Source organism: Lemur catta, chromosome 6 (genome assembly GCF_020740605.2).
Source record: "Lemur catta isolate mLemCat1 chromosome 6, mLemCat1.pri, whole genome shotgun sequence".
In the NCBI taxonomy this organism is placed as follows: Eukaryota; Metazoa; Chordata; class Mammalia; order Primates; family Lemuridae; genus Lemur; species Lemur catta.
The window spans coordinates 83191692-83204585 of NC_059133.1; the positions used below are offsets into that span (position 1 = coordinate 83191692).

Here is a 12894-nt window from a genome sequence, read left to right on the forward strand (position 1 = left end):
GGTGACTCAGTCATTAAAAAATAGAATGAGTTATGTTAATGCACTTTGTTTAAATATATGGAGGATTTAAGGAGAAAATAATCTCATATTAGAAATTTGGGGTTGTTGCGGTGATAATTTCATTTATATGGACAATTCATGAACTATTCGCAGTATCTATTCCCCCCAAAATGCCAAACAAATAGAGCATTACTCTGTTAAAATTCACTAAGTTCTCTGTAAAGGTCTTTATTTTAACAAGTGTTATTTTTTAATACTTAAGAAAACTCAGTACCTATGTGCTCACCAGGATGGTGAATGTTAGTATTCATAACATGTATTCTACACCCATTCCTATCCCAATTGTTGGTCTAACTAGATTCTTGTCCCAGGGCTATCCATAGGGCTCTTATATTATTCCCTGAGTTTTTTTTTATCTGCCAGTCTAGGTAGATATAAGGCATGGCCAGTGCATTTCTTGACTAGTTCTTTGAACTATTGATTTCTCCTTCCTCCTTCTCAAAGTTCTGTTCCAGTGGTCTATCCTTAGAATCCATCACATGTACTCAGTCAAGTTCCTCTCCTTTCACCTCCCTCTACCCCAGCTCCTCTTCTCTTGCTTAGAGTTCTGTTTTCCTGTTCCTGCCCTCAGATCCAATTTAAGAATAATGACCCACCTTCTCAAAGATTCCTTTTCTCCTTGTCTTGAAGACTGAAACTATTTCAAAGAATTCAGCCTCATATATGACTACTGCCTTCTTTCTTGAACTGACTTTATCTTACCCACCTGTGTGTACACCCCTTACTAGAACTGTCAGATAAGTTACAAGATGTCCAGTATGTATGAATTACAGAGAAACAATGAACAAATGCTTTTAGTATAAATGTGTTCCATGTAATATTTGATACATACTTATATTAGAAAGTTTATGTGAAATTCAATTATAACTGGATGTCCTATATTTTTATTTGCTACATCTGCCATTTGCCAATCCTACCCCTTTCTAAAACCAGGTCCTAATTGTTTCCTTATATTTGCGTCCTTGTATATGTACATATGTCTGTGTGTGTGTGTGTGTGTGTGTGTGTGTGGTGAGTTTGGCACCATAATTATCAGATTTGGGGTAATTATCAGATTTTGGAAGAGTCCTTTTTCCTTATTTTTTTTTAAAGTTACATTAAAGAAATACATTCTCAAAGAAACTATTCAAATCGTACTAAACTGCACAAAAGAGATGAAAAAAATCTTCTCTTTTTCTACTTTCCAGAAGAGCAATCACCAAGAGCTTACTGAACTTTCTTTGTAGGCTGAAATAAATATGTAAACACACATATATTTCTGTTATAAATGAGTTAATTATGTTATGGTTATTCAGGCTTGGGTATTTGGCAGTCATTTTTGGAAAATGAATAAGGTGTGCCTGTCGCTTTAAGAAAAATAGCTGAACTTTCATGCAAAATCAGAATTTTGAAAAATTTATACCTGTCATTATGAGTTTGTGAACTTCTCCATATTTAAAGACTTTTCTGCTACAATCAATACAAATATTAAGTAATGTAGTTTTTGATATTTTATAATGAAATATATCAACATTTGTAAGATCTGCAAATCCAGTGAACAAATTTGTCTTAATGACAATGCTTGATGTTTCAGATTTTGCATGGATAAAACATGCATCAACAGTTTAAGGTAGACCAATGGATTCTAAGAAGACTAGTGTGAAAAGTTTATCGATAATTTTTTGTATCCACATTGCAACTAAGATTTAAAATACCATCACTTGTTGATCTTTTTGATTTTGGTCTAGTATCAAAGAATGATATACACAATTATCAGAAAATATAAAATACTCTTCTTTTTTTGCAAATCCATATTTGTGTGAGGCTAAAGTTTCCTCATATACTTCCACCAAATAGACATAGTGCAACAGATGGAAGGCAAAGGCAGAGTGAGTATTCAACTGTCTTCTATTAAACCAGACATTAAAAATATTTCTAAACACATAAAAATGCTACACTTCTTACAGATTGTTTTGGAACATATAGTTATTTTTAGTAAAAATATGTTATATGTATTCACATGTAAATAAAGTTTATTATTTTTACTTTTAATTCAAATAATAAATCAATATTTTAAAAATTTGTCAGTTTTAATTTCCAACATGGTAAATATTAATAGACATAGTCCACAAAAAATATTTTAGGGATGCTTAAAAATTTGTAAGAGTTTTACAGGAGTCTGAGATGAAAATGTTTGAGAACTACTGTTCTAGAACATATAATGAATTATGGACCTCAATTATTAAGTTTTGTAAAGCAAATAAAGAGTGTTAACTCAGCAAGTCAAGTAAGTTTAGATAGGCTAAAGAAGGCTCTGCTAATTTATTTTGTTTTTTTTCTTTGCATTAGAAATTTTTTGTTTATTGTATTAACCATTGTTCTATATACCATAGAGCTTCATTATTCATTTTGTTGAAGTGGACCTTTTCATAATTCTTACAGAGACAGTTTATGGAAATTAAATATTTCTGTTTATGAACATGTCTTTATTTTTACATTGCCCTTGAATGTTGCTTTGTTAGTTCTAGGATTCTAGGTCAAATTATTTTCCCAAACTATTCTTGTGCTAGAATTGTCACTTAAGATTAAATCTCTGCTGTTATTCAAGGGACAATAGAGCCTCAAATAACCATCACACTTTCCAAGAGCTGTGAACTACTCTTTACCACTTTGCCATCACTATACTTGGGAAGGCCACCATTTTGATCAGTTTGCCTGTAATGATCGGGGCTATGCTGTTCAGTATTACAGCCAATAGACACAAGTGGCTACTGAACAATTGCAATAAAGCCAGTCTGAATTAAGATGTGCTATATGTGTAAAATGCACACTAGATTTTGAAGACATCACAAAAAATAATGTAAAACATTACAATATTTTACTTTGATTAAATGTTGAAATGATAATATTATGCTTTTATTGAGTCAAATAAACTACAGTATTAAAATTTATTTCCTCTTTTCATACTGCTTAATTGTGGCCAGTAGAAAATTTAAAGCTCCTATGTGATCCACATGATATTTTTATTGGATGGTGCTGACCTACAGAAAATAAAAAAGAAGAGAGAAAAAAAGCATTAGAGAATAGAAAGAAGGACAGTATGTAGAATTTAATGAGTAAATGCAATAAGGAAAAGTAATTTTGTGTTTGAAAAGTCTAAGTATCATAAAGGATAGGAAAAAAGGGTACCACATCATGAGAAAGAGAAATGAAAAGCATGGCCCCTGAAATGGGTAGCACAGAGAGAAGAGTCTGTGCTCTAAGAACAGGCCGCCTTAAGCATTATGATGCTCATAATGTGAACACTGGCATTATCCATTTTGGATTGTACACACCAGGTGTTTTTCTCAATGTGGTAATATTTCAAATATGAGTGCTTAGTATATTTTATTTAATAACCATGTATAAAACTTCAACTGTTAAATGAACTCAATCTCTATGATATAATCAAAAGTTTAGGCTTATTCTTCATATATACTAGAAAATCAAGTTTTCTGCACATGTATTATTTATTCTCTCAACAAATATTTGATTCCAGCTATCTGCTAGTTACTATCTTAGGAACTGTTATGAGTATACTTGTTATTGAAGATGATGAACACTAAAAGGCTAAATCCGTGCACATAATTGTCCCTATTTCCTATTCGTAAATAGTTCAAGTTATTTTAAAGTATTTCTACGGCAATATGTTTATATAAATGGAGCTTAATGACCTTAATACCAAAAAATGATATGTAAGTATTCAGATTTGTCTTATGGGCAAAAAAAGCATCCTAAATAATATTCAACCTATGAATATTGATTACCATTGCCTTAGGCACTCCTTATAAACCTACGTTTATGAGCAGTGCTCTTTCATTGGAATAAATACATATTCCTGTCTTATAGGATTTGAACTAGGTTCAAACAGTATTCATTTTTATGTGTAAGAAGTAGTCACAGAGTTATATTGTGAAGTTATATTGTGAAGTCATATATAGAAAAAAATTATTTCAATTTGATGTCATAAACATTGAGAGCCAGAATTGTTGACCACTTCTGAAGATATGTCAAGAAAACTCAGTAATTAAGCTGGACTTTTAATACTTACGATGACTAAGTCAGAAATGTAAGGTGAATATAACAAAATATTATAATATTAATAGTACTATAATACTGCACAGAGCGTTTTTCATTTGGCATTTGCCGCTTAAAATTTTTTACAATGTTATGTCTATCATATGTATGATTCTAGTAAACTGGTCTTTGCAGCTAATAAAAGAGCCCTGGATTTTATGCTCAACTTGGTATTTGGAGCTGACTCAGCACAGATAAAGATCAATGATATGTTGTTTCCCTAAGACACTGCTCCTCAAGTTTATTCTTATTCCGCTTTCAGGGGAACCATGAATAGGAAAAGTTAAACGTCATGGCTTGGAGACATAAGAATAAGTTGAATTCTAAAACTAGGGCTTGTAGGCATGAGGTGTTCAATAGAAAAAGCTCATGCCTTTGAACAGAGAACCTCTATGGGACATAAAGTGATACCAATGGCTACTACTCAAGAGAGAACTGAACCAAAGAGATCTAAACATTTCCGTTCAAACGCCCATTTTTCTTAAGAATTCCCTTCAGCATATACAAAGGCAACTATCCCTCATGCCTCCTCACTTGAATATTTTCATATTTATTTATTTATACATACAGTACATACACTATTTTTAAAATTCAATAAAAATGAATATCCCTCAAAGAAAAGAAAATTTTTTTAATCTAGAGGAAATGTTTCATCACAACTCTCAAGTTTGCGAGGCTCTATTAAGCTACATAGTCACAAAAGAAAAGTAATAGCAAGACAATCTATATAAATAGAATTAACTAAAGTCAGTAAGAAAAACACAACAGTGAACCTGTAACTTTGTATCTTTTGTAAAACTGAGCTTCAAGGAGCTTTTTTGGGAGGCTACGGTATGCAAAATTTGTAACACAATCATTGTCTGTAGAGATGAAATATACAAATTTTATTCTATCCTAAGATTTAATTATTTTTCCCACAAAATCTTCAGAGGAGAAACATTCTGTACACTTTATAATTACAAAACATTCAAGAACTAAGATTAAAATAGCACATTTAAGCCTTATTAAAGAGATATTATCTAATTTGAAATAATACATAATTCAAAAATTCTCTAGCTAATTATTTAATTTTATTTAAGAAGAACAGAATACTAAATTATTTAAGCTTCAGTTAATTCAAAATTGGGGGGATTTAATCATTCTCAGCTTTTAAAAATAGACAATACTTTTGAGTACCAAAAATAATGTGATAGCTACATATTTGCTTTTATAATTCTAAGTACAATGAAATTAAATTATGTACCTACATTTAGATCTGATTTGCCAAGTCTTGGAAAAATCATGCAACAGCTTTGTGATTCTTTTTATCAAATCTGTTGGTTAATGATGCTTGCACAATTCAGCTATTTAGAAAACTCAGGTCTGAAATATGCTGTAATTTTTACATGTACCTTTTAATGATAAACAACCTTTATTTAGCAATAAGCTCTTTCTTTGGAAAATTGTTATCAGTGAAGGTATATACAGAGTATCTAGATATGAAGACATTTGTTCTAGTACAAAGTTATTGAATTAAAACCAAATGTGAGTTTTTGTGGCATTTTTTTGGTGGTTGTTAGCTATTTATTAAAGATAGAAATCAAAGTTAATTTTACAATGTTAGGAAAGGCACTATGAATGAGATTAAATTAAATAAAGTAAAATAAATTAAATTAAAGTAACTCAAGATACTCTTACTGAATGATTTATTAACAGAAGTCACTTTTTTTATTGTGTATGAGAGAGCTTGAAGTTATAACATGTTCCTTTAGATCCTCCCACATGATTCTATGATTTTATAAGTGGAGGATCAATGTTATGTAAAAGAGAAATGCACTTTATCTGTTTCTTTGCTCAAAATAAATCTAAAAAGTTATAACAGAATGGATTATAATATTTGAAGCCTTAGGCTGTTCTGAATGTGTTGAAAATAATCAATTTGTTCAAGTTTGCTAAATGAAGTCCTTAATTTCATTGAGAAGGAAAAAAAAAGATACTTTTCCCCCCAGCAATATATACAACTCAGTTATTACTGCTAATGAGTATAATCTATTACTTAAACTGCATATACTGTAACTTAGTCTTTTCTTCACTAGCAATTAATATTTTGATTTTTTCTCTGATTATAAGGCAATTCCAATTTATAAACAAATGGTTTAATGAACAAATTAATGCAAATTGTCATGGGATTTGGTATTATTTTTTTAAATAATAGTTTTTCTTAAGGGGGTTATTTTAAAATTTTAATTAATAGTATTTAATTTTTGAGTAAGACTTCCTTACAGTAATAAAAGGAATACATTTTCTTTACTCAGGAAGGCAAGGAGTGAGAAAAGAAGACCCCTGGTTAGATGGTCAGATCAATCTAATCAATGCTGGTGATGAATAAAGAGGTAGATACTGCATTCCTAAATTAAATTTAAAATATATGGTTATTTCAAAGTAAGATTTTCAATTACTATGCATTTTTTTTTTTACAGATAGAGTCTTGCTATGTTGCCCAGGCTGGTCTTGAACTCTGGGGCTCAAATGATCCTCTCACCTCAGGCTCCTAAGTAGCTGGGATTACAGGTACAAGTCACCCAGCCCAGCTCTTCTTTTCTTTTCTTAAATATATTTTCTAGCACTCTGAGTTCTAACATTCTTTAACAATAGTTGATTTTATATATATACACACACACACACACATATATATATATATATATATATATATATATATATATATATATATATATAAAAGAGCTATTTAGTTTAAATCAAATATATTATATCTGGTATGGCTGTAAGCAATAGGCCCAAGTAGAACTTTCAAGAAAGAATATTTAGTTTTTCCTGAGGGGGCACTTGTGGTTTACTAGGTTTACTACTGACAACACAGTCATGATTTACTCAGCAAAAATTTTAATGTATAGTAAATTTTATTGTTTCACACAATAGCTAATAAGAATTGTTTTCAAGTTGAAATAAAAAGTAAGACTTACCGTAAGGTTTTTATGAGAAGAAATTACTTAAATTACACGTTAGGCCTGCCTACCACAGTCTGTGCCCACATGCACCAGCAGGGGCCTGAAGATAGGCCTGCTCCACTCAGGACTGCCCCCCACCAGTGCTCAAGCACAACCCAGTGGGGGCCTGGAAATCACCTTGTGCTGTCTGGCATCTCAGATGTGCATGTGTAGTATCAGGAGGCCTGAAAAAAGACCTATCCTACCTACTGTTGGTGTCCAAGCATGCCATCAAGGATCCTGGGGATCATCCCATCCTGCCCACCACAGCTGCTGCCTGTACACACTATCAGGGGCTCTGAGGACAGGTTTGCCCCACTCTGTGCTATACCCCAAGTGCTCCAGCACACCACCCAGGGGTCTGAGTATTGCCCATCCTTGTCTGTACCCCTGCGCATGCACATACATCAGGAAGCCTAAGAAAAGACCCAGCCCACCTGCTACCAGTACCCCAGCATACAATCTGGGGGCCTAGAGATTGACCTTTCCAGCTTGCTGCCTCTGGTACATGTTTATACCATCAGGAGAACTAACAACAGGGCCAGAATGTGTGCCATTGATGCCCAGGGATGCCATCTGGAGCCCTGGGGATTGCTTGACTCCACCTACAACAGCCTATTCCCATGCACACCATCAGGGGGCCTGAGGACAGGCTCTCACTGCTTGGCACCACCACCACTACTGGCACCAGCTAACATGCACCACATGAGGGCCTACACACTGGCCCTTCCAGCTCATTGTTGTCACTTCTAGCACCAGTGTGGGCTGCTTGGGAGCCTAAGGATTGGCCTGCCTCTGCTCCTGCTATCATCAATGCCATGCACACTGCCCAGGGGCCCAAAGACCTGCCTACTCACCTGGCCCACTGCTGCCACTGCCAGCACCCAAGCAATTCACGTGGAGGACCAAGAACCAGCCCAATTGGATCTGGTAAAACCAGTGCCCTGTGTATGCCACCAGGGGCCCAAGGTCAGGCATACCTGGCCCACCACTGGCACCACTGGGGCCCAAGGACCAGCCTACCTGGTACCCCATCTCCAACAAGCCCTCACCAACAACTACAGGCTAATTATAACAAATGAAATCACACAAAGACTACACTACGGCATGCACCTAGAATCAAAGTTAAAGTGCCCTACTCAATCACATTATAGATACATCTACATGAAAAAGTCTTCCCCTATGAAAGCCAATCCAAAAATTGGAATAAGTGATTGTTACAACAGTTGTGCAGATATCAGCATAAGGACACAGGAAGCATGAAAAAGCAGCAGAAGCACATTATAATTTCCCAGATTCCAACAAAAAGATATTTATGAAATGCTTGAAAAATAATTTAAAATAATGATATTAAAGAAGCTCAGTAAGATAATAGAGAACACAGATAAACAGTATGAAGAAATCAAAAAGCAATTCAGGATCTGAATTAGAAATTTAACAAAGAAATAGAATTCATAAATAAGAACCAAGCAGAAATTCTGGAACTGAAGAATTCAATGAATGAAATAAAAAATACAATTGAGAAATTTAACAACAGACTAAATCAAGCAGAAGAAAGAATTTCAGAACTTGAAACAGGTCTTTTGATAGAGCCCAGTCAGACAAAAAGAAAGAAAGAAAGAATAAGAAAGAACGGAAAAAAACTATGTGACACATGGAACACCATAAAGCAACCAAATATTTAAAGTTTTGGTGTTGCAGAAGAAGAGATGGTCCAAATCATAGAAAACTTATTTAACAAAATAATAGCTAAAAACTTTCCAGGTCTTTTGAGAGATTTAGACATACAGGTATAGGAAGCTCAAAGATCCCCAAATAGATTAAACCCCAAATGATCTTCTCCAAGGCACATTATCGTCAAACTGTCAAAAATCAAAGACAATGAGAGAATTCGAAAAACAGCAAGAGAAAGGCAACTAGTTATATATATGTGGAAAGCTCAGTCAGACTAACAGTGGCTCTCTCAGCAGAAACCTTATAGGCCAGGAGAGAATAGGATAATATATTGAAAGTTTTGAAAGGAAAAAAAGAAAAGAAAAAAACTCTGTCAGCCAGGAATATTATATCCAACAAAGTTATCCTTCAAAAATGAAGTCTCTTCCAGACAAGCAAAAATTGAGGGAATTCATCAGCACTAGACTTGCCCTGTAGGAAATGCTTAAGGGAGTCCTACATCTGGAAGTGAAAGGATGAAATCTATCACCATGGAAGTGTGTGAAAATATAAAACTCACTGATATAGCAGCCACACAAATGAGAAAAAGACTAAAGTGTTTCTACTACCGAAAACCACCAAGCCATAATGATATATAATAAGAGAAAAAGAAAGAAAAAAGAATATACAAAATAATCATAAAACTATTAACAAAATGATAGGAATAAGTCCTCACCTATCAATAATAACCTTGAATGTAAATGAGTTAAATTACCCACTTAAAAGATATAGACTGGCTAAATGGATTTAAAAAATGATCCAAATATATGTTGCCTAAAAGAAATTCATTTTACCTGTAAAGACGTATATCAACTGAAGTTGAAGGAATAGAAAAAGATATTTAATGCAAACAGAAACCAAAAGTGAGCATTATCCTCTATATTTATATCAGATAGGGAACAGACTTTAAGTAAAAAGCAGTAAAAAGAGGCAAAGAAGGTCATTATATAACAAAGGAAAAAATACAAGAGTATATAACAATTCTAAAATAAAAATACTCAACACCAGAGCACCAAGACACATAAAACAAATAATATTAGATCTAAATGGAGAGATAGACTCCAACACTAATAGTTCGTGACTTCAGCACCCCACTTTCAGCATTAGACAAATCATCTAGACAGAAAATCAACAAAAGCATTGGACTTAAACTGTACTATGGACCAAAGGGACCTACAGAACATTTCATCCAATAGCAGCAGAATACACATTCTTCTCATCAGCACATGGAAAATTCCCCAGGATAGACCACATATTAGGCCACAAAACAAGTCTCAACAAATTTGAAAAAATAGAAGTCATATCAAATAACTTCTCAGACCTCAATGCAATAAAACTAGAAATCAATAATAATAGGAAATCTGAAAAATATACAAATACATGAAAATTAAACATGTTCCTGGATGACCACTGGGTCAATGAAGAAATTAAGATGGAAGTAAAAAAATTCTTGAAACAAATGAAAATGGCAATACAACATATCAAAACCTATGGGATATAACAAAAGCAGTGCTAAGAAGGATGTTTATAGCAATAAACACCTGCATCAAAAAAGTAGAAAGATTTCAAATAAACAACTTAATGATGCACCTCAAGGAACTAGAAAAGTACAAACAAACCAAACCGAAATTTATAGAAGAAAATAAAAAAAATGATAATCAGAGCAGAAGTAAATGAAATAGAGACTAAAAAAATAAAAAAGTTAATGAAACAAAAAATTTTTTTTTTTTAAAGATAAACAAAATGGATAAACTGCTAGCTAGGCTAACCAAGATGAAAAGAGAAAAACCCAAATAAAATACAAACAAAAAAGGAGACATTACAACTGATATCACAGAAATATACAAGATCATTAGAGACGATTATGAACAACTATATGCTAAAAATCTGGAAAACCTAGAGGAAATGAACAAATTCCTGGGCACATATAACCTACCAAGATTGAAACAGGAAGAAAACCTGAACAAAGCGATAATGAGTAATGCAATTGAATCAGTAATAAAAAGTCTCTCAGCAAAAAAAGCCCAGGACTGGATGGCTTTACAGCTGAATTCAACCAAACTTATCAGACAAACTAACACCAATTCTTCTCAAAGTAGTCTAAAAAATTAAAGAGAAGAAAATCCTTCCTAATTCATTTTACAAGGTCAATATTACACTGATAACAAAACCAGACAAGACCACTACAAAATAAGAAAACTACAGGCCAATATTCCTGATGAACATCAACCCCAAAATCTTTAAAAAGTACTAGCAAAGTAAATCCAATCACACATCAAAAAGATAATACACCATAATCAAGTGGGATTTATCTTAGAGATGCGAGGATGGTTCAACATTACACAAGTGAATATACATGACGTACCACATCAATGGGATGAAGGAGACAAACCAATGATCATCTCAATAGATGCAGAAAAATAGTTTAATAAAATTCAACATAACATTATCATAAAAACTCTCAACAAACGAGGCATTGAAGGAACATACCTAAACATAATAAAGGTCATATATGACAAAACCACAGATAGGATCATAATGGATGGTGAAAAGTTGAAAGCCTTTCATCTAAGAAGTGGAACAAGACAAGTTTGCTCCCTTTCACCACTCCTATTCAATGTAGTACTGTAAGTCTTAGCCAGAGCTATCATGAAAGAGAAAGAAATAAAAGGCATCTAAATTAAAAAACAGGAAGTCAAATTGTCCCTCTTTGAAGTTGACAAAACCCCTAAGGACTCCACCAAAAACACAACAAATTCAGCAAAGTCACAGACCACAAAGTCAGCAAACAAAAATCAGTAGCACTTTTATATACAAATAACAAACTAGCTGAAAAAAAAAAAAATCAAGAAGGGAATTCCATTTAAAATAACTACAAAAAAAAAATTCCTAGAAATAAATTTAATCAAGGAGATGAAAGACCTCTATAAGTAAAACTACAAAACTCTGATGCAAGAAATTGAAGAGCACACAAACAAATGGAAGGATGTTCCATACTCATAGAACAGAAAAATTAATATTATTAAAATGGCTACACTATTCAAAGCAATCTACAGATTCAGTGCAATCCCTATCAGAATACCAATGACATCTTTACAGATATAGAAGAAATAATTCTAAAATTCACATGAAACAAACAAACAAAAAGCCAAATAGCCAAAGCAATCATGAACAAAAGGAACAAACCTGGAAGCATCACAGTTCCTGACTTCAAAATATATGGCAAAGATGTATTAACCAAAATAGCACGTTACTCGTGCAAAAACAGACACATACACCAATGGAACAGAATAGATAACCCAGAAATAAATTGACATATTTATAGTCAACTGACTTTTGACAAAGACACTAAGAACATACACTGTTCACAGGTGAAAGACAGTCTCTTCAATAAATGGTGCTGCAAAAACTGGATGTCCATGTGTAGAAGAATGAAACTAGACTCCTATCTCTTATCATGTAGAAAAATCAACCTGGGATAGATTAGTCTTAATCATAAGATCCAAAACTATAAAACTTCTAGAAGAAAACATAGGTGAAATGCTCCAAGGACAGTGGTCTAGACAAATATTTTATGGCTAAGACCTCAAAAGCACAGACAACAAAACCAAAAATAGACAAATGGGACTATATTACACTAAAAAGTTTCTGCACAGCAAAGGAAATCAACAGAATGAAGAGACAATCTGTTGCATGGGAGAAAATATTTGGAAATTATTCATCTGATGAGAGACTAATGTCCAGAATATACAGGGAACTCAAACAACTCAACAGCAAAAAACCAAATAATCTCATTTAAGAATGGGACGAGGATCTGAATAGACATTTCTCAAAAGAAGACACAAATGGCCAATGGGTATATAAAACAATGTTCAACATCACTAATTGTCAGGGAAATGCCAATCGAAACTACAACGTATCATCTTAGCCCAGTTAGAATGGCTATTATCAAAAAGACAAAAAATAACAAATGCTGGCAAAAATGAAGAGAAAAAGAAACTCTTATATGCTGTTGGTAGGAATGCAATTTAGTACAGTCATG

At 33.2% G+C, this 12894-nt stretch overlaps 1 protein-coding gene across 2 annotated transcripts in view; it reads right to left on the bottom strand.

The window, feature by feature from the left end:
* PIK3C2G (phosphatidylinositol-4-phosphate 3-kinase catalytic subunit type 2 gamma) overlaps positions 1-12894 on the bottom strand; it is a 336298-nt gene that overhangs the window by 298070 nt on the left and 25334 nt on the right. The window lies entirely within an intron of this gene.